Source organism: Pristiophorus japonicus, chromosome 23 (assembly GCF_044704955.1).
Source record: "Pristiophorus japonicus isolate sPriJap1 chromosome 23, sPriJap1.hap1, whole genome shotgun sequence".
In the NCBI taxonomy this organism is placed as follows: domain Eukaryota; kingdom Metazoa; phylum Chordata; class Chondrichthyes; family Pristiophoridae; genus Pristiophorus; species Pristiophorus japonicus.
In genome coordinates this window covers 31025180-31048059 of record NC_091999.1, presented here as the reverse complement: position 1 = coordinate 31048059, position 22880 = coordinate 31025180, and the positions used below count along the sequence as shown (strand labels likewise).

The 22880-nt window shown below is 43.9% G+C and overlaps 4 non-coding genes across 4 annotated transcripts; all 4 read left to right on the top strand.

Moving 5' to 3' along the window:
* The first annotated feature begins 1131 nt into the window (after positions 1–1131).
* Positions 1132–1212, top strand: trnas-aga (transfer RNA serine (anticodon AGA)). Its single transcript has one exon. It is a non-coding gene; the product is annotated as a tRNA-Ser (tRNA).
* A 10665-nt stretch (positions 1213–11877) lies between these two features.
* On the top strand, positions 11878–11958 carry trnay-aua (transfer RNA tyrosine (anticodon AUA)). Its single transcript has one exon. It is a non-coding gene; the product is annotated as a tRNA-Tyr (tRNA).
* A 3535-nt stretch (positions 11959–15493) lies between these two features.
* On the top strand, positions 15494–15565 carry trnad-guc (transfer RNA aspartic acid (anticodon GUC)). The gene has a single exon. It is a non-coding gene; the product is annotated as a tRNA-Asp (tRNA).
* A 6869-nt stretch (positions 15566–22434) lies between these two features.
* Positions 22435–22517, top strand: trnal-uaa (transfer RNA leucine (anticodon UAA)). The gene has a single exon. It is a non-coding gene; the product is annotated as a tRNA-Leu (tRNA).
* Positions 22518–22880: the final 363 nt, after the last annotated feature.

Genomic DNA, 22880 nt, shown 5'->3' with positions numbered 1-22880 from the left:
GACAGAATCCAGGTTCTCACAGGACCAGAATAGCCGAGTGGTTGAGGCGTTGGCCTTAAAACTCAATGGGTTTGTCCCGCGTGGGTTTGTCCCCCACTCCTGGTATCTCTTTAATTTAACACGGATATTCTCCCATTCTGATCAGTGAGACCGGATTTTCATCGGTTGAATCAGCAATTTTCTGTAACAATGTGACACTCTGAACCGATAATGAAATGAAATTGTGAAATGTATCTGTGTCGCTCGGTTTCTGCCTCTCTCTCTCTCTTCAGAGAGTTTTGTATGTTTGAGTCTTTGTCTCTCTCAGTCTGACTCACTCTGTCTGTCCCTGTTTCTCTGTTTGTCTCTGTCTCTCAATCTGTCTCTTTCTCACGGTGCCACGTCTGGTCCAATGGGATTCTCTCTGACTGTTTGTCTGACTGGCTCTCTCTTTCCCATCATTTCGGTCTGTCCATGTCTTTGCCTGTCTCTGTTAGTCCCTGCCTGTAAGCTGAGAAGTATTTCCATCATTTTCTGTTTTAGTCTCTATCGCTCTATCTCTATCTGTCTCTCTCCTTGTCACTGTCTTTATCATTGTCTTTCTCTCACTCTTTCCCTCTCTCTCTTAATAGATCACACACACATCTCTGTATATGTATATATTTGAGTCTTTTTCTCACTCAGTCTGCCTCTCCTTCTCAGTCTCACACTTTCTGTCTCTCGTTGTCTCTATCTCGCTGTCTGTCTCTCCCTGTTTGTCGGTTTGTCTCTGTCTCTCAATGTGTCTATCGACTTCTCCTGGTGTCCAGTTCTGTTCACAGTGACTCGATTCCTGCTCTGACAGAACTGGTACCCGTCAGTTCCTCGTTAGTATAGTGGTGAGTCTCCCCGCCTGTCACGCTGGTGACCGGGGTTCAATTCCCCGACGGGGAGGCAGTTAATTCAAGATGTCGAATTTTACTTCTGTTTCTTGGAAGAGATGCATATTAAAAAGTTCCAGAGCAATATGGAACTGTAAAAATACAGGTAGATGAGATTGCCTCGTCCAGAATTTTAGCAAACGGAGAATTTTTCAGGAGTCTTTGGCCGTCTGCTACACAGAGATGGATGACTGAGATTTTTCTGAGTAAAGTTTAAAAAGGCAGCGACACAGTAGTCGTGGCCGAGTGGTTAAGGCGATGGACTAGAAATCCATTGGGTTATCTCGCGCAGGTTCGAATCCTGCCGACTACGATTCTCAGCATTTTTCATTCCATTTCACAATTTAACCGGTTCTCTGCCAAACTGATCCTGAGATAGATGGTATAACGTCCCACACCTTTCAACTTTGACATTTTTTTCTCATTTTTATTAATCTGCAATATTCACGATACATCCGTTTCAAAAATCGCAAACATCAGTCAAAGTTGCGACAGTGATTCAGCCTGTCTATCCCTCGAGATATCTGAGGCATCTGTGCATGCCCGTTGGTGCGTGCAAATTTTGATTATGTGTGTGTGGGTCTCTGTGTCTGTCTATCTATTTATATGTCTCTGTGTATGTGCAACTGTCACTGGAAATCATCACCATGAATTTGGTATGTCCTGGAACTTATGAAAACGACTTGGGGAAAATAATACGGTTGTGAACTTTTGTATCGGCTTTGGTTCAGTGGCCGCATTCTCGACTGAATCGGGAGTTTGTCTGTTCAAGTCGCACTCCTGAGACTTGAGCATATCATCTTGGCTAACACTCAAGTGCAGCACTTGGGGAATTTTGTAATGTTGAAGCTGTTGACTTTCGGATGAAATGTTAAATTGAAGCTCCGTCTGCACCCTCGGGTGGATATGAAAGTTCCCAGTGCATTATTCGAAAAAGAATAGTAGAGTTGCCCCCGTGTCAATATTACTAAAAATGTTCGTAAATGCTCACTGAAAGCCGATGTGCATGTGTTTGTATGTGGGGTTGGGGTTGAAGCCCAGATTCTCACAGAGACAGAATCCAGGTTCTCACAGGACCAGAATAGCCGAGTGGTTGAGGCGTTGGCCTTAAAACTCCATGGGTTTGTCCCGCGTGGGTTTGTCCCCCACTCCTGGTATCTCTTTAATTTAACACGGATTTCCTCCCATTCTGATCAGTGAGACCGGATTTTCATCGGTTGAATCAGCAATTTTCTGTAACAATGTGACACTCTGAACCGATAATGAAATGAAATTGTGAAATGTATCTGTGTCGCTCGGTTTCTGCCTCTCTCTCTCTCTTAAGAGAGTTTTGTATGTTTGAGTCTGTCTCTCTCAGTCAGACTCACTCTGTCTGTCTCTGTTTCTCTGTTTGTCTTTGTCTCTCAATCTGTCTCTTTCTCACGGTGCCACGTCTGTTCCAATGGGATTCTCTCTGACTTTTTATCTGACTGGCTCTCTCTTTTCCATCATTTCGGTCTGTCCATGTCTTTGCCTGTCTCTGTTAGTCCCTGCCTGTAAGCTGAGAAGTATTTCCATCATTTTCTGTTTTAGTCTCTATCGCTCTCTCTCCATCTGTCTCTCTCCTTGTCACTGTCTTTATCGTTGTCTTTCTCTCACTCTTTCCCTCTCTCTCTGAATAGATCACTCACACACATCTCTGTATATGTATATATTTGAGTCTTTTTCTCACTCAGTCTGCCTCTCCTTCTCAGTCTCACACTTTCTGTCTCTCGTTGTCTCTATCTCGCTGTCTTTCTCTCCCTGTTTGTCGGTTTGTCTCTGTCTCTCAATGTGTCTGTCGACTTCTCCTAGTGTCCAGTTCTGTTCACAGTGACACGATTCCTGCTCTGACCGAACTGGTACCCGTTAGTTCCTCGTTAGTATAGTGGTGAGTATCCCCGCCTGTCACGCCGGAGACCGGGGTTCAATTCCCCGACGGGAAGGCAGTTGTTTCAAGATGTCGAATTTTACTTCTGTTTCTTGGAAGTGATTCATATTAAAAAGTTCCAGAGCAATATCGAACTGTAAAAATACAGGTGGAGGAGATTGCCTCGTCCTGATTTTTAGCAAACGGAGAATTTTTCAGGAGTCTTTGGCCGTCTGCTGCACAGAGATGGATGACTGAGTTTTTTCTGAGCAACGTTTAAAAAGGCAGCAACACAGTAGTCGTGGCCGAGTGGTTAAGGCGATGGACTAGAATTCCATTGGGTTATCCCGCGCAGGTTCAAATCCTGCCGCCTCCGATTATCATCATTTTTCATTCCATTTCACAATTTAACCGGTTCTCTGCCAAACTGATCCTGAGATAAATGGAATAACGACCCACACCTTTCAACACTGACATTTGTTTCTCATTTTTATGAACCTGCAATATTCACGATACATCCGTTTAAAAAATCGCAAACATCAGTCAAATTTGCGACAGTGATTCAGCCTGTCTATCCCTCGAGATGTCTGAGGCATCTCTGCCTGCCCGTTGGTGCGTGTAAATTTTTGGATATGTGTGTGTGTCTCTGTGTCTGTCTATCTCTGTGTATGTGCAACTGTCTGTGGAAATCATCACCATGAATTTGGTATATCCTGGAACTTATAAAAAAGACTTGGGGAAAATAATACGGTTGTGAACTTTTGTATCGGCTTTGGTTCAGTGGCAGCATTCTCGACTGAATCGGGAGTTTGTGTGCTCAAGTCGCACTCCTGAGACTTGAGCATTATCATCTTGGCTAACAGTCAAGTGCAGCACTTGGGGAATTTTGCAATGTTGAAGCTGTTGACTTTCGGATGAAATGTTAAATTGAAGCTCCGTCTGCACCCTCGGGTGGATATGAAAGTTCCCAGTGCATTACTCGAAACAGAGTAGGAAAGTTTCCCTGTGTCAATATTCCAAAAATGTTCGTAAATGCTCACTAAAAGACGATGTGCATGTGTTTCTATGTGGCCTTAAACTTCAAAGGCTTTTTCCACCATGGTTTCTTCCCACTCCTGGTTTCTATTTATTTTAACACAGATTTCCTCCCATTAAGGCGATGGAGTAGAAATCCATTGGGATTTTCCGACGCAGGTTCGAATCCTGCCGACTGCGATTCTCAGCATTTTCCATTCAATTTCACCAGGTCTCTGCCAAACTGATCCTGAGATAGATGGAATATCGTCCCACACCTTTCACCACTGGCATTTTTTTCTCATTTTTATTAATCTGCAATATTTACGATACATCCATTTAAAAAATCGCAACAATCAGTCAAAGCTGCGACAGTGATTCAGCCTGTCTATCCCTCGAGATATCTAAGGAATCTGTGCATGTCCGTTGGTGCGTGCACATTTTTGGTTATGTGTGTGTGTGTCTCTGTGTCTGTCTATCTCTATATATGTCTCTGTGTATGTGCAATTGTCTGTGGAAATCATCACCATGAATTTGGTACGTCCTGGAACTTATAAGAAAGACTTGGGGAAAATAATACGGTTGCGAACTTTTGTATCGGCTTTGGTTCAGTGGCAGCATTAGCGACTGAATTGGGAGCTTGTATGCTCAAGTCGCACTCCTGAGACGTAATCATATCATCTTGGCTAACACTCAAGTGCAGCACTTGGGGAATTTTGCAATGTTGAAGCTGTTGACATTCGGATGAAATGTTAAATTGAAGCTCCGTCTGCACCCTCGGGTGGATATGAAAGTTCCCAGGTCATTACTCGAAAAAGAATCGGATAGTTGCCCCCGTGTCAATATTGCGAAAAATGTTCGTAAATTCTCACTGAAAGCCGATGTGCATGTGTTTGTGTGTGGCGTTGGGTTTGAAGCCCAGATGCTCACAGAGACAGAATGTAGGGTCCCACCGGACCAGGATAGCCGAGTGGTTAAGGCGTTGGCCGTAAAATTCAATGTTTTTTTTTCCCCGTGGGTTGGTACCCCACTCCTGGTACCTCTTTAATTTAACACGGATTTCCTCCCTTTCCAATCAGTGATACCGAATTTTCATCGGTTGAATCAGCAATTTTATGTAAATATGTGACACTCTCAACCGATAATGAAATGAAATTGTGAAATGTATCTGTGTCGCTCGGTTTCTGCCTCTCTCTCTCTCTTCAGAGAGCTGTGTATGTGTTTGTATGTTTGAGTCTTTGTCTCTCTCAGTCTGACTCACTCTGTCTGTTCCTGTTTCTCTGTTTGTCTCTGTCTCTCAATCTGTCACTTTCTCACATTGCCCACGTCTGTTCCAATGGGATTCTCTCAGACTCTTTGTCTGACTGGCTCTCTCTTTCCCATCATTTCGGTCTGTCCATGTCTTTGCCTGCCTCTGTTAGTCCCTGCCTGTAAGCTGAGAAGTATTTCCATCATTTTCTGTTTTAGTCTCTATCGCTCTCTTTCTCTGCCTGTTTTTCTCCTTGTCACTGACTGTATCATTGTGTTTCTCTCACTCTTACCTCTCTATCTTAATAGATCACACATACACACATCTCTGTATATGGGTGTGTTTGTGTCTTTTTTGTCACTCAGTCTGCCTCTCCTTCTCAGTCTTACACTATCTGTCTCTCGTTGTTTCTATCTCGCTGTCTGTCTCTCCCTGTTTGTCGGTTTGTCTCTGTCTCGCAATTTGCCTGTCGTCTTCTCATGGTGTCCAGTTCTGTTCACAGCTCGATTCCTCCTCTGATAGAACTCATGCTCGTTAGTATAGTGGTGAGTATCCCCGCCTGTTCCGCCGGAGACCGTGGTTCTGCTTCCCGACGCGGTGGCAGCATTTACAAAATGCAGAATTTTACGTGTTTCTTGGTGTTGATTCATATTAAAAAGTTCCAGAGCAATATAGAACAGTACAAATACAGGTAGAGGAGATTGCCTCTTCCAGATTTTTAGCAAACGGAGACTTTTTCCTGATTCTGTGGCCGTCTGCTGCACAGAGATGGATGCTGAGTTATCTGAGTAACATTTAATGATGCAGCGAGCCAGTAGTCGTGGCCGAGTGGGTTAGACAATGGACAACAAATCTATCGGGGTTTCTCTGAGCAGGTTTTGAATCCTGCCGACTATGTTTCACAGCATATTTCATTCTGTTTCACAATTTAACCACGTTACTGCAAAATTGATTCTGAGATAGATGGAGCAACGTCCCACATATTTCGACGCAGCCGCTTTTTTCTTTCTTTCATTAATTTGCAGTATTCACGATACATACGGATAGAAAAACGCAAAAGGCAGCCACAGTAGCGACAGTGACACTGCCTGTCTATCCATCTATTTTTCGAAGGCAACCTGTGTTTATCTTGATCTGGGTGTCATGATACATCAGTCATTGAAAGTTGCATGCAGGTGCAGCAGGTGGTGAAGAAGGGAAATGGCATGTTCGCCTTCATAGCTAGGGGATGTGAGTATAGGAGCAGGGAGGTCTTACTGCAGTTGTACAGGGCCTTGGTGAGGCCACACCTGGAATATTGTGTTCAGTTTTGATCCCCGAATCTGAGCAAGGAAGTCTTTGCTATTGAGGGAGCACAGCGAAGGTTCACCAGCATGATTCCCGGGATGGCAGGATTTACATATGAGGAGAGACTGGATCAACTGGGCTGGTATCCACTGGAGTTTAGAAGAATGAGAGGGGATCACACAGAAACATATAAAATTCTGACGAGATTGGACAGCTTAGACGCTGAAAGAATGTTCTCGTTGCTTGTGAGTATGAGACGAAGGATTACAGTCTAAGAGTAAGGAGTAAGCCATCTAGGACCGAGATGAGGAGAAACTTCTTCACTCAGAGAGTGGTTAACCTGTGACATTTTCTACCGCAGAAAGTCGTTGCGGCCAGTTCGTTAGATATATTCAAAAGGGAGTTAGATATGGCCCTTATGGCTAAAGCGATCAAGGGGTATGGAGAGAAAGCAGGAAAGGGGTACTGAGGTTGAATGATGAGCCATGATCGAAGGGCCGAATGGCATATTCCTGCACCTAATTTCTATGTCTCTATGTTTCTATGTTGATGCGTGCAAAGTTTTGGTTATTGTGTGTGCGTGTGTCTGTGTATGTTTATCTGTATGTATGTCTCTGTGTATCTGCAACTGTCTGTGGAAATCATCACCATGAATTTGGTACGTCCTGGAACTTTAAAAAAAACTTCGGGAAAATAATACGGTTGTGAACTTTGGTATCGGTTTTGGTTCAGTGGTTCCATTCTCGACTGAATCAGGAGGTTGTGTGTGTAAGTCTCACTCCTGAGACTTGAACACATCATCTTGGATGACACTCAAATGCACTATTTGGGGAATGTTGCATTGTTGAAGCTGTTGACCATCGGCTGAAATTTTAAATTGAAGCTCCATCTGCACCCTCGGGTGGATGTGAAAGTTACCAGAGTCTTAGTCGAAAAATAATAGGAGAGCTGCGCCCGTGTCAATATTACGAAAAATGTTCGTAAATGCTCACTGAAATCCAATGTCTCTGTGTGTCGCTGTGGGGGTGGAGCTGAAGCCCAGATTCTCACAGAGGCAGAGTCCAACCACTGACAGAATCAGGATCAGGATGGCCGAGTGGTGCAGGCGTTGGACGTAAAATGTAATGGATTTATACCCGCGGGGCTGCAAACCCCACTCCTGGTAATTCCTTAATTAAACAGAGATTTTTCCCATCCTGCTCAGTGATACCTGATTTTCATCAGCTGAATCTCCAATTTTCTGTAACTATGTGACACTCTGAGCCGATAATGAAATGAAATTGTGAAATGTATCTGTGTCGCTCTCTCTCTTCAGAGAGCTGTGTATGTGTTTGTGTGTTTGAGTCTTTGTCTCTCTCAGTCTGACCCACTCTGTCTGTCCCTGTTTCACTGTTTGTCTCTGTCTCTCAATCTGTCACTTTCTCACGGTGTCCAGTGCTGTTCGAATGGGATTCTCTCAGTCTCTCTGTCTGACTGTCTCACTCTTTCCCATCATCTCTGTCTGTCTATGTTTCTGCCTATCTGTCTCTCTTTGCCTGTCGCTGGTAATTCCTGTCTCTAACCTGCTGATTATTTCCATCATTTTCTGTTTATATCTTTGCCTCTCTCTCGATCTGTCGTTCTCTCTCTATCTGTCTCTCTCCTTGTCACTGTCTTTATCACTGTCTTTCTTTCACTCTTTCCCTCTCTCTCTTTATTGATCACACACACACATCTCTGTATATGGAGGTGTTTGAGTCTTTTTCTCAGAGTCTGCCTGACTTTTCAGTCTCACCCTTTCTGTCTCTCGTTGTCTCTCTCTCTCGCTATCTGTCTCTACTGTTTGTCTCTGTCTCTCAATGTGTCTGTCGACTTCTGATCACAGCTCGATAACTGCTCTGATGCAACCCGTACCCTCGTCCGTATAGTGGTGAGTATCACCGCCTGTTACATTGGAGAACCGGGTTCAATTCCCCAACGGAAAAGCAGCTTTTTCAAAATTTTGAATTTTACTTCTGTTTCTTGGTATAGATTCATATTAAAAAGTTTCAGAGCAATTTCGAACAGTAAAGGTACAGCAAGAGGAGATTGCCTCTTCCAGATTTTTTGCAAACGGAGACTTTTTCAGGATTCTGTGGCCGTCTGCTGCACTGAGATGGATGACTGAGTTTTTTCTGAGTAACATTTAAAGTGCCAGAGACGCAGTAGTTGTGGCCGAGTGGTGAACGCGATGGTCTAGCAATCCTTTGCGTTTTCCCTGCGAATGAAGAATCCTGCCGGCTACGATTCTCAGCATTTTTCATTCCATTTTACAATTGAACCAGGTTTTTGCAAAACTGATCCTGAGAAAGGCGGAAGAACGTCGCACACCTTTCAACACTGACATCTATTTCTCATTTTTATGCAATATCTCAATATCTGCAATATTCAAGATATATACGGAGAGAAAATCGCAAAAATCAGCCAAAGTAGCGACAGTGATTCAGCCTGTCTATCCCTCTAGATGTATAAGGCATCTGTGCATGTCCCTTGGTGCATGTATATTTTTAGTTATGTGTGTGTGTGTGTGTGTGTGTGTCTGTGTCTGTCTATCTGTATATATGTCTCTGTGTATGTGCAACTGTCTGCGGAAATCATCACCATGAATTTGGTACGTCCTGGAACTTTTAAAAAAGTGTTGTGGAAAATAACACGATTGTGAACTTTGGTATCGGCTTTGGTTCAGTGGCAGCATCCTCGACTGAAAAACGAAAAAGCAAGACAAAGTAGCGACAGTGACCCTGCCTGTCTATCCATCTATTTGTCGAAGGCAACCGGTATATATCTTAATCTGGGTGCCATGGTACATCAATCATTGATTGTTGGTATGCAGGTGCAGAAGGCGGTAAAGAAGGCAAATGGCATGTTCGCCTTCATAGTGAGGGGATTTGAGTATCGGAGCAGGGAGGTCTTACTGCAGTTGTACAGGGCCTTGGTGAGGCCACACCTGGAATATTGTGTTCAGTTTTGGTCTCCAAATCTGAGGAAGGACGTCCTTGCTATTGAGGGAGTACAGCTAAGGTTCACCAGCATGATTCCCGGAATGGCAGGACTGACATATGAGGAGAGACTGGATCAACTGGGCTGGTATCCACTGGAGTTTAGAAGAATGAGAGGGGATCTCATAGAAACATATAAAATTCTGACGAGATTGGACAGCTTAGAGGCTGGAAGAATGTTCCCCTTGATGGGGTATTCGAGACCAAGGATCATAGTCTAAGAATAAGGTGTAAACCATTTAGGACCGAGATGAGGAGAAACTTCTTCACTCAGGGAGTGGTTAACCTGTGAAAATTTCTACCGCAGAATGTCGTTGAGGCCAGTTCGTTAGATATATTCAAAAGGACCCTTCCGGCTAAATGGATCAAGGGGTATGGAGAGAAAGCAGGAAAGGGGTACTGAGGTTGAATGATGAGCCATGATCTTATTGAATGGTGGTGCAGGCTCGAAGGGCCGAATGGCATATTCCTGCATCAAATTTCTATGTTTCTATGTTTCTATGTTGATGCGTGTATATCTTTGGTTATTGTGTGTGCGTGTGTCTGTGTATGTCTATCTGTATGTATGTCTCTGTGTATGTGCAACTGTCTGTGGAAATCATCACCATGAATTTGGTACGTCCTGGAACTTTTAAAAAAACTTGGGGAAAATAATACGGTTGTGATCTTTGAGATCGGTTTTGGTTCATTGGCTCCATTCTCGACTGAATCAGGAGGTTGTGTGTGTAAGTCCCACTCCTGAGACTAGAACACATCATCTTGGCTGACACTCAAATGCAGTACTTGGGGAATGTTGCATTGTTGAAGCTGTTGACCATCGGATGAAATGTGAAATTGAAGCTCCGCCTGCACCCTCGGGTGGATGTGAAAGGTCCCAGAGCATTACTCGAAAAAGAATAGGAGAGTTGCCCCCGTATCAATATCACGAAAAATGTTCAGAAATGCTCCCTGAAACCCTCTGTGTGTGTGTGTGTCTGTGGGGGTGGAGCTGAAGCCCAAATTTTGACAGAGACAAAACCAGTTTCTGCCAGGACCAGGATGGCCGAGTGGTTAAAATGTTGTACTTAGATCCAATGGAGTTATAACTGGGCGGGTTCGACCCCCACAACTGGTAATTGCTTAATTAAACAGAGACTACTTCCCATGCTGCTCAGTGATACCCGATTTACATCTGTTGCATTTGCATGTTTCGGTGACATTCGAAGCAGATAATGAAAGGTATCTGTGTCGCTCAGTCTCTGCTTCTCTCTCTCTCTTGAGAGAGCTTTGTGTGTGTTTGAGTCTTTGTCTCTCGAAGTCTGCTTATGTCTTTTTCTCACTGTGTTCAGTTCTGTTCCAAAGGGATTCTGTCTGACCATCTCTCTCTTTCCCATCATCTCTGTCCATGTCTTTATCTGTCTGTGTTGGTCCCTGTCTCTAACCTGATGAGTCATTCCATCATTTTCTGTTTTTGTTTCTATATCTCTCTCTCTCCATCTGTCTTTCTCTCCATCTGTCTCACTTTTTGTCTCTGTCTTTTTCTTGTCATTCCATCACTATTTGCCGAGCTCTCTTTATGGAGCACGCAAACACATCTCTGTGTATGTAAGTATTTGAGTCTTTGTCTCACTCAGTCTGACCCTCCCTCTCAGTCTAAAACTTTCTGTCTCTCTCTGTCTCTATCTCACTGTCTGTCTCTCCCTTTTTAACTGTTTGTCTCTGTCTCTCAATGTGTCTGTCTCTTTCTCACGGTGTCCAGTTCTGTTCGAATGGGATTCTCTCAATCTCTCTGGGTGAATGTCTCTCTCTTTTCCATCATCTCTGTCTGTCTATGCCTCTGCCTGTCTGTATCTCTTTGCCTGTCGCTGTTAATTCCTGTCTCCAACCTGCTGAGTATTTCTATCATTGTCTGTTTATATCTTTGTCCCTCTCTCTATCTGTCGCTCTCTCTCGATCTGTCTCTCTCCTTGTCACTGTCATTAACACTGTCTTTGTCTCACTCATCCCTCTCTCTCTTTATAGAGCACACACACATATCTCTGTATATGTATATATTTGAGTCTTTTTCTCACTCAGTCTGCCTCTCCTTCTCAGTCTCACACTTTCTGTCTCTCGTTGTCTCCAACTCGTTGTCTGTCTCTCCCTGTTTGTCGGTTTGTCTCTGTCTCTCAATGTGTCTGTCGACTTCTCCTGGTGTCCAATTCTATTCACAGTGACTCGATTCCTGCTCTGACAGAACTGGTACCCGTCAGTTCCTCGTTAGTATAGTGGTGAGTATCCCCGCCTGTCACGCCGGAGACCGGGGTTCAATTCCCCGACGGGGTGGCAGTTGTTTCAAGATGTCGAATTTTACTTCTGTTTCTTGGAAGAGATGCATATTAAAAAGTTCCAGAGCAATATGGAACTGTAAAAATACAGGTGGATGAGATTGCCTCGTCCAGATTTTTAGCAAACGGAGAATTTTTCAGGAGTCTTTGGCCATCTGCTACACAGAGATGGATGACTGAGTTTTTTCTGAGTAAAGTTTAAAAAGGTAGCGACACAGTAGTCGTGGCCGAGTGGTTAAGGCGATGGACTATAAATCCATTGGGTTACCCCGCGCAGGTTCGAATCCTGCCGACTACGATTCTCAGCATTTTTCATTCCATTTCACAATTTAACCGGTTCTCTGCCAAACTGATCCTGAGATAGATGGAATAACGTCCCACACCTTTCAACTTTGACATTTTTTTCTCATTTTTATTAATCTGCAATATTCACGATACATCCGTTTCAAAAATCGCAAACATCAGTCAAAGTTGCGACAGTGATTCAGCCTGTCTATCCCACGAGATGTCTGAGGCATCTGTGCATGCCCGTTGGTGCGTGCAAATTTTTGGTTATGTGTGTGTGGGTCTCTGTGTCTGTCTATCTATTTATATGTCTCTGTGTATGTGCAACTGTCACTGGAAATCATCACCATGAATTTGGTATGTGCTGGAACTTATAAAAACGACTTGGGGAAAATAATACGGTTGTGAACTTTTGTATCGGCTTTGGTTCAGTGGCCGCATTCTCGACTGAATCGGGAGGTTGTCTGTTCAAGTCTCACTCCTGAGACTTGAGCATATCATCTTGGCGAACACTCAAGTGCAGCATTTGGGGAATTTTGCAATGTTGAAGCTGTTGACTTTCGGATGAAATGTTAAATTGAAGCACCGTCTGCACCCTCGGGTGGATATGAAAGTTCCCAGTGCATTACTCGAAAAAGAATAGGAGAGTTGCCCCCGTGTCAATATTACTAAAAATGTTCGTAAATGCTCACTGAAAGCCGATGTGCATGTGTTTGTATGTGGGGTTGGGGTTGAAGCCCAGATTCTCACAGAGACAGAATCCAGGTTCTCACAGGACCCGAATAGCCGAGTGGTTGAAGCATTGGCCTTAAAACTCAATGGGTTTGTCCCGCGTGGGTTCGTCCCCCACTCCTGGTGTCTCTTTAATTTAACACGGATTTCCTCCCATTCTGATCAGTGAGACCGGATTTTCATCGGTTGAATCTGCAATTTTCTGTAACAATGTGACACTCTGAACCGATAATGAAATGAAATTGTGAAATGCATCTGTGTCGCTCGGTTTTTGCCTCTCTCTCTCTCTTCAGAGAGTTTTGTATGTTTGAGTCTTTGTCTCTCTCAGTCTAACTCACTCTGTCTGTCCCTGTTTCTCTGTGTGTCTTTGTCTCTCAATCTGTCTCTTTCTCACGGTGCCACGTCTGGTCCAATGGGATTCTGTCAGACTCTTTGTCTGACTTGCTCTCATTTTCCCATCATTTCGGTCTGTCCATGTCTTTGCTTGTCTCTGTTAGTCCCTGCCTGTAAGCTGAGAAGTATTTCCATAATTTTCTGTTTTAGTCTCTATCGCTCTCTCTCTATCTGTCTCTCTCCTTGTCACTGTCTTTATCATTGTCTTTCTCTCATTCTTTCCCTCTCTCTCTTAATAGATCACACACACACACTTCTCTGTATATGTATATATTTGAGTCTTTTTCTCACTCAGTCTGCTTCTCCTTCTCAGTCTCACACTTTCTGTCTCTCGTTGTCTCTGTCTCGCTGTCTGTCTCTCCCTGTTTGTCGGTTTGTCTCTGTCTCTCAATGTGTCTGTCGACTTCTCCTGGTGTCCAGTGCTGTTCACAGTGACTCGATTCCGGCTCTGACAGAACTGGTACACGTCAGTTCCTCGTTAGTATAGTGGTGAGTATCCCCACTGTCACGCGGGAGATCGGGGTTCAATTCCCCGACCGGGAGGCAGTTGTTTCAAGATGTCGAATTTTACTTCTGTTTCTTGGAAGAGATGCATATTAAAAAGTTCCAGAGCAATATGGAACTTTAAAAATACAGGAAGATGAGATTGCCTCGTCCAGATTTTTAGCAAACGGAGAATTTTTCAGGAGTCTTTGGCCGTCTGCTACACAGAGATGGATGACTGAGTTTTTTCTGAGTAAAGTTTAGAAAGGCAGCGACACAGTAGTCGTGGCCGAGTGGTTAAGGCGATGGGCTAGAAATCCATTGGGTTATTCCGCACAGGTTCGAATCCTGCCGACTACGATTCTCAGCATTTTTCATTCCATTTCACAATTTAACCGGTTCTCTGCCAAACTGATGCTGAGATAGATGGAATAACGTCCCACACCTTTCAACTTTGACATTTTTTTCTCATTTTTATTAATCTGCAATATTCACGATACATCCGTTTCAAAAATCGCAAACATCAGTCAAAGTTGCGATAGTGATTCAGCCTGTCTATCCCTCGAGATGTCTGAGGCATCTGTGCATGCCCGTTGGTGCGTGCAAATTTTTGGTTATGTGTGTGTGGGTCTCTGTGTCTGTCTATCTATTTATATGTCTCTGTGTATGTGCAACTGTCACTGGAAATCATCACTATGAATTTGGTATGTCCTGGAACTTATAAAAACGACTTGAGGAAAATAATACGTTTGTGAAAATTTGTATCGGCTTTGGTTCAGTGGTTTCATTCTCGACTGAATCGGGAGTTTGTCTGTTCAAGTCTCACTCCTGAGCCTTGAGAATATCATCTTGGCTAACACTCAAGTGCAGCACTTGGGGAATTTTGCAATGTTGAAGCTGTTGACTTTCGGATGAAATGTTAAATTGAAGCTCCGTCTGCACCCTCGGGTGGATATGAAAGTTCGCAGTGCATTACTCGAAAAAGAATAGTAGAGTTGCCCCCGTGTCAATATTACTAAAAATGTTCGTAAATGCTCACTGAAAGCCGATGTGCATGTGTTTGTATGTGGGGTTGGGGTTGAAGCCCAGATTCTCACAGAGACAGAATCCAGGTTCTCACAGGACCAGAATAGCCGAGTGGTTGAGGCGTTGGCCTTAAAACTCAATGGGTTTGTCCCGCGTGGGTTCGTCCCCCGCTCCTGGTATCTCTTTAATTTAACACGGATTTCCTCGCATTCTGATCAGTGAGACCGGATTTTCATCGGTTGAATCAGCAATTTTCTGTAACAATGTGACACTCTGAACCGATAATGAAATGAAATTGTGAAATGTATCTGTGTCGCTCGGTTTCTGCCTCTCTCTCTTCAGAGAGTTTTGTATGTTTGAGTCTTTGTCTCTCTCAGTCTGACTCACTCTCTCTGTCCCTGTTTCTCTGTTTGTCTTTGTCTCTCAATCTGTCTCTTTCTCACGGTGCCACGTCTGGTCCAATGGGATTCTGTCAGACTCTTTGTCTGACTGGCTCTCTCTTTCCCATCATTTCGGTCTGTCCATGTCTTTGCTTGTCTCTTTTAGTCACTGCCTGTAAGCTGAGAAGTATTTCCATCATTTTCTGTTTTAGTCTCCATCGCTCTCTCTCTATCTGTCTCTCTCCTTGTCACTGTGTTTATCACTGTCTTTCTCTCACTCTTTCCCTCTCTCTCTTAATAGATCACACACACACACATCTCTGTATATGTATATATTTGAGTATTTTTCTCACTCAGTCTGCCTCTCCTTCTCAGTCTCACACTTTCTGTCTCTCGTTGTCTCTATCTCGCTGTCTGTCTCTCCCTGTTTGTCGGTTTGTCTCTGTCTCTCAATGTGTCTGTCGACTTCTCCTGGTGTCCAGTTCTGTTCACAGTGACTCGATTCCTGCTCTGACAGAGCTGGTAACCGTCAGTTCCTCGTTAGTATAGTGGTGAGTATCCCTGCCTGTCACGCGGGAGACCGGGGTTCAATTCCCCGACGGGGAGGCAGTTGTTTCAAGATGTAGAATTTTACTTCTGTTTCTTGGAAGAGATGCATATTAAAAAGTTCCAGAGCAATATGGAACTGTAAAAATACAGGTCGATGAGATTGCCTCGTCCAGATTTTGAGCAAACGGAGAATTTTTCAGGAGTCTTTTGCCGTCTGCTACACAGTGATGGATGACTGAGTTTTTTCTGAGTAAAGTTTAAAAAGGCAGCGACATAGTAGTCGTGGCCGAGTGGTTAAGGCGATGGGCTAGAAATCCATTGGGTTATTCCGCACAGGTTCGAATCCTGCCGACTACGATTCTCAGCATTTTTCATTCCATTTCACAATTTAACCGGTTCTCTGCCAAACTGATGCTGAGATAGATGGAATAACGTCCCACACCTTTCAACTTTGACATTTTTTTCTCATTTTTATTAATCTGCAATATTCACGATACATCCGTTTCAAAAATCGCAAACATCAGTCAAAGTTGCGACAGTGATTCAGCCTGTCTATCCCTCGAGATGTCTGAGGCATCTGTGCATGCCCGTGGGTGCGTGTAAATTTTTGGATATGTGTGTGTGGGTCTCTGTGTCTGTCTATCTATTTATATGTCTCTGTGTGTGTGCAACTGTCACTGGAAATCATCACTATGAATTTGGTATGTCCTGGAACTTATAAAAAAGACTTGGGGAAAATAATACGGTTGTGAACTTTTGTATCGGCTTTGGTTCAGTGGCAGCATTCTCGACTGCATCAGGAGTTTGTGTGTTCAAGTCGCACTCCTGAGACTTGAGCATATCATCTTGGCTAACACTCAAGTGCAGCACTTGGGGAATTTTGCAATGTTGAAGCTGTTGACTTTCGGATGAAATGTTAAATTGAAGCTCCGTCTGCACCCTCGGGTGGATATGAAATTTCCCAGGTCATTACTCGAAAAAGAATCGGATAGTTGCCCCCGTGTCAATATTGCGAAAAATGTTCGTAAATGCTCACTGAAAGCCGATGTGTCTGTGTTTGTATGTGGCGTTGGTGTTGAAGCCCAGATGCTCACAGAGACAGAATGTAGGGTCCCACCGGACAAGGATAGCCGAGTGGTTAAGGCGTTGGCCGTAAAATTCAATGGTTTTTTTCCCCGTGGGTTCGTACCCCACTCCTGTGTCTCTTTAATTTAACACGGATTTCCTCCCATTCTGATCAGTGAGACCGGATTTTCATCGGTTGAATCAGCAATTTTGTGACACTCTCAACCGATGATGAAATGAAATTGTGAAATGTATCTGTGTCGCTCGGTCTCTGCCTCTCTCTCTCTCTTCAGGGAGCTGTGTATGTGTTTGTATGTTTGAGTCTTTGTCTCTCTCAGTCTGACTCACTCTGTCTGTTCCTGTTTCTCTGTTTGTCTCTGTCTCTCAATCTGTCTCTTTCTCACGTTGCCCACGTCTGTTCCAATGGGATTCTCTCAGACTCTTTGTCTGACTGGCTCTTTCTTTCCCATCATTTCGGTCTGTCCATGTATTTGCCTGCCTCTGTTAGTCCCTGCCTGTAAGCTGAGAAGTATTTCCATCATTTTCTGTTTTCGTCTCTATCGCTCTCTTTCTCTGCCTGTTTATCTCCATGTCACTGACTGTATCATTGTTTTTCTCTCACTCTTACCTCTCTCTCTTAATAGATCACACATACACACATCTCTGTATATGTGTGTGTTTGTTTCTTTTTTGTCACTCAGTCTGCCTCTCCTTCTCAGTCTTACACTTTCTGTCTCTCGTTGTTTCTATCTCGCTGTCTGTCTCTCCCTGTTTGTCGGATTGTCTCTGTCTCTCAATGTGTCTGTCGACTTCTCATGGTGTCCAGTTCTGTTCACAGCTCGATTCCTCCTCTGATAGAACTCATGATCGTTAGTATAGTGGTGAGTATCCCCGCCTGTTCCGCCGGAGACCGTGGTTCTGCTTCCCGACGCGGTGGCAGCATTTACAAAATGCAGAATTTTACTTCTGTTTATTGTTGTTGATTCATCTTAAAAAGTTCCAGAGCAATATAGAACAGTACAAATACAGGTAGAGGAGATTGCCTCTTCCAGATTTTTAGCAAACGGAGTCTTTTTCCGGATTCTGTGGCCGTCTGCTGCACAGAGATGGATGCTGAGTTATCTGAGTAACATTTAATGATGCAGCGAGCCAGTAGTCGTGGCCGAGTGGGTTAGACAATGGACAAAAAATCTATCGGGGTTTCTCTGAGCAGGTTTGAATCCTGCCGACTATGTTTCACAGCATATTTCATTCTGTTTCACAATTTAACCACGTTACTGCAAAATTGATTCTGAGATAGATGGAGCAACGTCCCACATCTTTCGACGCAGCCGCCTTTTTCTTTCTTTCATTAATTTGCAGTATTCACGATACATACGGATAGAAAAACGCAAAAGGCAGCCACAGTAGCGACAGTGACACTGCCTGTCTATCCATCTATTTTTCGAAGGCAACCTGTGTATATCTTGATCTGGGTGTCATGGTACATCAGTCATTGAAAGTTGCATGCAGGTGCAGCAGGTGGTGAAGAAGGCAAATGGCATGTTCGCCTTCATAGCTAGGAGATTTGAGTATAGGAGCAGGGAGGTCTTACTGCAGTTGTACAGGGCCTTGGTGCGGCCACACCTGGAATATTGTGTTCAGTTTTGGTCCCCGAATCTGAGCATGGAAGTCCTTGCTATTGAGGGAGCACAGCGAAGGTTCACCAGCATGATTCCCGGGATGGCAGGATTTACATATGAGGAGAGACTGGATCAACTGGGCTGGTATCCACTGGAGTTTAGAAGAATGAGAGGGGATCATACAGAAACATATAACATTCTGACGAGATTGGACAGCTTAGACGCTGAAAGAATGTTCTCGTTGCTAGGGAGTATGAGACGAAGGATTACAGTCTAAGAGTAAGGAGTAAGCCATCTAGGACCGAGATGAGGAGAAACTGCTTCACTCAGAGAGAGGTTAACCTGTGACATTTTCTACCGCAGAAAGTCGTTGAGGCCAGTTCGTTAGATATATTCAAAAGGGAGTTAGATATGGCCCTTACGGCTAAAGCGATCAAGGGGTATGGAGAGAAAGCAGGAAAGGGGTACTGAGGTTGAATGATGAGCCATGATCGAAGGGCCGAATGGCATATTCCTGCACCTAATTTCTATGTCTCTATGTTTCTATGTTGATGCGTGCAAAGTTTTGGTTATTGTGTGTGCGTGTGTCTGTGTATGTCTATCTGTATGAATGTCTCTGTGTAGCTGCAACTGTCTGTGGAAATCATCACCATGAATTTGGTACGTCCTGGAACTTTAAAAAAAGCCTCGGGAAAATAATACGGTTGTGAACTTTGGTATCGGTTTTGGGACAGTGGCTCCATTCTCGACTGAATCAGGAGGTTGTGTGTGTAAGTCCCACTCCTGAGACTTGAACACATCATCTTGGATGACACTCAAATGCACTATTTGGGGAATGTTGCATTGTTGAAGCTCCATCTGCACCCTCGGGTGGATGTGAAAGTTCCCAGAGTCTTAGTCGAAAAATAATAGGAGAGCTGCGCCCGTGTCAATATTACGAAAAATGTTCGTAAATGCTCACTGAAATCCAATGTCTCTGTGTATCGCTGTGGGGGTGGAGCTGAAGCCCAGATTCTCACAGAGGCAGAGTCCAACCACTGACAGAATCAGGATCAGGATGGCCGAGTGGTACAGGCGTTGGACGTAAAATGTAATGGATTTATACCCGCGGGGCTGCAAACCCCACTCCTGGTAATTCCTTCATTAAACAGAGATTTTTCCCATCCTGCTCAGTGATACCTGATTTTCATCTGCTGAATCTCCAATTTTCTGTAACTATGTGACACTCTGAGCCGATAATGAAATGAAATTGTGAAATGTATCTGTGTCCCTCTCTCTCTTTAGAGAGCTGTGTATGTGTTTGTGTGTTTGAGTCTTTGTATCTCTCAGTCTGACCCACTCTGTCTGTCCCTGTTTCACTGTTTGTCTCTGTCTCTCAATCTGTCTCTTTCTCACGGTGTCCAGTCCTGTTGCAATGGGATTCTCTCAGACTCTCTGTCTGACTGTCTCTCTCTGTCCCATTATCTCTGTCTGTCCATGTCTTTGCCTGTCTCTGTTAGTCGCTGTCTCTAACCTGATAAGTATTTCCATTATTTTCTGTTTTTGTCTCTATGTCTCTCTCTCTATCTGTCTTTCTCTCTATCTGTCTCCCTCTTTGTCTCTCACTTTGTCCCTGTCCTTTTCTCTGGTTCTCAATGTGTCTGTCACTTTCTCACGGTGTCCAGTGCTGTTCGAATGGGATTCTCTCAGTCTCTCTGTCTGACTGTCTCACTCTTTCCCATCATCTCTGTCTGTCTATGTTTCTGCCTATCTGTCTCTCTTTGCCTGTCGCTGGTAATTCCTGTCTCTAACCTGCTGAGTATTTCCATCATTTTCTGTTTATATCTTTGCCTCTCTCTCGATCTGTCGCTCTCTCTCTATCTGTCTCTCTCCTTGTCATTGTCTTTATCACTGTCTTTCTTTCACTCTTTCCCTCTCTCTCGTTATTGATCACACACACACATCTCTGTATATGGAGGTGTTTGAGTCTTTTTCTCAGAGTCTGCCTGACTTTTCAGTCTCACCCTTTCTGTCTCTCGTTGTCTCTCTCTCTCGCTATCTGTCTCTCCCTGTTTGTCTCTGTCTCTCAATGTGTCTGTCGACTTCTGTTCACAGCTCGATAACTGCTCTGACGCAGCCTGTGTAGTGGTGAGTATCCCTGCTTGTTACATTGGAGAACCGGGTTCAAATCCCCAACGGAAACGCAGCTTTTTCAAAATGTCGAATTTTACTTCTGTTTCTTGGTATAGATTCATATTAAAAAGTTTCAGAGCAATATAGAACAGTAAAGATACAGCAAGAGGACATTGCCTCTTCCAGATTTTTTGCAAACGGAGATGGATGACTGAGTTTTTTCTGAGTAACATTTAAAGTGCCAGAGACGCAGCAGTTGTGGCCGAGTGGTTAACGCGATGGTCGAGCAATCCTTTGGGTTTTCCCCGCGCATGAACGAATTTTGCCGGCTACGATTCTCAGCATTTTTCATTCCATTTTACAATTTAACCAGGTTTTTGCAAAACTGATCCTGAGAAAGGCGGAAGAACGTCCCACACCTTTCAACACTGACATCTATTTCTCATTTTTATGCAATATCTCAATATCTGCAATATTCAAGATACATACGGATAGAAAAACGCAAAAATCAGTCAAAGTAGAGACAGTGATTCAGCCTGTCTATCCTTCGATATGTATAAGGCATATGTGCATGTCCGTTGGTGCATGTATATTTTTGGTTATTTGTGTGTGCGTGTGTCTCTGTGTCTGTCTATATCTATATATGTCTCTGTGTATGTGCAACTGTCTGCGGAAATCATCTCCATGAATTTGGTATGTCCTGGAACTTATTAAAAAGTGTTGGGGAAAATAATACGATTGTGAACTTTGGTATCGGCTTTGGTTCAGTGGCAGCATCCTCGACTGAAAAACGCAAAAGCAAGACAAAGTAGCGACAGTGACCCTGCCTGTCTATCCATCTATTTGTCGAAGGCAACCTGTCTATATCTTAATCTGGGTGTCATGGTACATCAGTCATTGATTGTTGGTATGCAGGTGCAGAAGGCGGTAAAGAAGGCAAATGGCATGTTCGCCTTCATATTGAGGGGATTTGAGTATAGGAGCAGGGAGGTCTTACTGCAGTTGTACAGGGCCTTGGTGAGGCCACACCTGGAATATTATGTTCAGTTTTGGTCTCCAAATCTGAGGAAGGGCGTCCTTGCTATTGAGGGAGCACAGCGAAGGTCACCAGCATAATTCCCGCAATGGCAGGACTGAATTATGAGGAGAGACTGGATCAACTGGGCTGGTATCTACTGGAGTTTAGAAGAATGAGAAGGGATCTCATAGAAACATATAAAATTCTGACGAGATTGGACAGCTTAGAGGCTGGAAGAATGTTACCGTTGATGGGGTGTTCGAGACCAAGGATCATAGTCTAAGAATAAGGTGTAAGCCATTTAGGACCGAGATGAGGAGAAACTTCTTCACTCAGAGAGTGGTTAACGTGTGAAATTTTCTACCGCAGAATGTAATTGAGGCCAGTTGGTTAGATATATTCAAAAGGGCCCTTACGGCTAAAGCGATCAAAGGGTATGGAGAGAAAGCAGGAATGGGGTACTGAGGTTGAATGATGAGCCATGATCTTATTGAATGGTGGTGCAGGCTCGAAGGGCCGAATGGCATATTCCTGCACCAAATTTCTATGTTTCTATGTTTCTATGTTTCTATGTTGATGCGTGTATATCTTTGGTTATTGTGTGTACGTGTGTCTGTGTATGTCTATCTGTATGTATGTCTCTGTGTATGTGCAACTCTCTGTGGAAATCATCACCATGAATTTGGTACGTCCTGGAACTTTTAAAAAAACTTGGGGAAAATAATACGGTTGTGATCTTTGAGATCGATTTTGGTTCAGTGGCTCCATTCTCGACTGAATCAGGAGGTTGTGTGTGTAAGTCCTAACCCTGAGACTTGAACACATCATCTTGGCTGACACTCAAATGCAGTACTTGGGTAATGTTGCATTGTTGAAGCTGTTGACCATCGGCTGAAATTTTAAATTGAAACTCCATCTGCAACCTCGGGTGGATGTGAAAGTTCCCAGAGCCTTAGTCGAAAAAGAATAGGAGAGTTGCGCCCGTGTCAATATTAAGAAAAATGTTCGTAAATGCTGCCTGAAATCCTGTGTGTCTGTGTGTCGCTGTGGGGGTGGGGCTGAAGCCTAGATTCTCACAGAGGCAGAGACCAACCATTGACAGGATCAGGACCAGGATGGCCGAGTGGTAAAGGCGTTGGATTTAAGATGTAATGGGTTTATACCCGCGTGGGTTTGAACCCCAGTCCTGGTAATTCCTTAATTAAACGTCGATATTTCCCATCCTGCTCAGTGATACCCGATTCTCATCTGCTGAATCTCCAATTTTCTGCAACGATATGACACTCTGAGCCGATAATGAAATGAAATTGCGAAATGTATCTGTGTCGCTCGGTCTCTGCCGCTCTCTCCCTTTCGAGAGCTGTGTTTGTGTATGTGTGTTTGAGTCTTTGTCTCTCTCAGTCTGCCTCTCTCTGTCCCATGATCTTTGTCTGTCCATGTCTTTGCCTGTCTCTGTTAGTCCCTGACTCTAACCTGATAATATTTCCATTATTTGCTGTTTTTGTCTCTATGTCTCTCTCTCTCTATCTGTCTTTCTCTCTATCTGTCGCCCTCT